This window comes from Theropithecus gelada, chromosome 2 (assembly GCF_003255815.1).
Source record: "Theropithecus gelada isolate Dixy chromosome 2, Tgel_1.0, whole genome shotgun sequence".
Classification (NCBI taxonomy): domain Eukaryota; kingdom Metazoa; phylum Chordata; class Mammalia; order Primates; family Cercopithecidae; genus Theropithecus; species Theropithecus gelada.
Genome location: NC_037669.1, coordinates 54,816,736 through 54,817,663, shown reverse-complemented (window position 1 = coordinate 54,817,663; position 928 = coordinate 54,816,736). Strand labels below are relative to the sequence as shown.

The window sequence follows — 928 nt, the reverse complement described above, 5'->3', positions numbered from 1 at the left end:
TTTTTTTTTTTTTTTTGAGACGGAGTCTCGCTTTGTGGCCCAGGCTGGAGTGCAGTGGCTGGATCTCAGCTCACTGCAAGCTCCGCCTCCCGGGTTTATGCCATTCTCCTGCCTCAGCCTCCCGAGTAGCTGGGACTACAGTTGCCCGCCACCTCGCCCGGCTAGTTTTTTGTATTTTTTAGTAGAGACGGGGTTTCACCGTGTTAGCCAGGATGGTCTCGATCTCCTGACCTCGTGATCCGCCCGTCTCGGCCTCCCAAAGTGCTGGGATTACAGGCTTGAGCCACCGCGCCCGGCCCCCAGCTAATTTTTTGTATTTTTAGTAGAGACAGGGTTTCACCATGTTGGCCAGGCTGGTCTCGAACTCCTGACCTCAGGTGATCCACTTGCCTCAGCCTCCCAAAGTGCTGGGATTACAGGCGTGAGCCATCATGCCCAGCTGAGACACATTTTAATAGCATATATCCAGAGAGAGAGAGGACTGTATTTTTGGAAAATGTTTATGAAAACAAGTAAAGAATGGTGTCTTATTTTGTGTTTTTACGTATATTCTTCCTATTATTAACAATGTTAAAACACATCTGAATGGAACTTTTAAAATGAAGATTTGTAAAAAATTTTAAACATTTAAAATAGAGCAATAGTTGCAGCTGACATGAGGTAGCTGTTGCAATTGAGAATATAATTCTGGGCCGGGCGCGGTGGCTCACGCCTGTAATCCCAGCACTTTGGGAGGCCGAGGAGGGTGGATCACAAGGTCAGGAGATCGAGACCATGGTGAAACCCCGTCTCTACTAAAAATAGAAAAAATTAGCCGGGCGCAGCGGCGGGTGCCTGTAGTCCCAGCTACTCGGGAGGCTGAGGCAGGAGAATGGCGTGAACCCGGGAGGCGGAGCTTGCAGTGAGCCGAGATTGCGCCACTGCACTC

At 49.6% G+C, this 928-nt stretch overlaps 1 pseudogene; it reads left to right on the top strand.

The window, feature by feature from the left end:
• The window catches only part of LOC112619313, a 54,402-nt pseudogene that overhangs the window by 19,090 nt on the left and 34,384 nt on the right, over window positions 1-928 (top strand).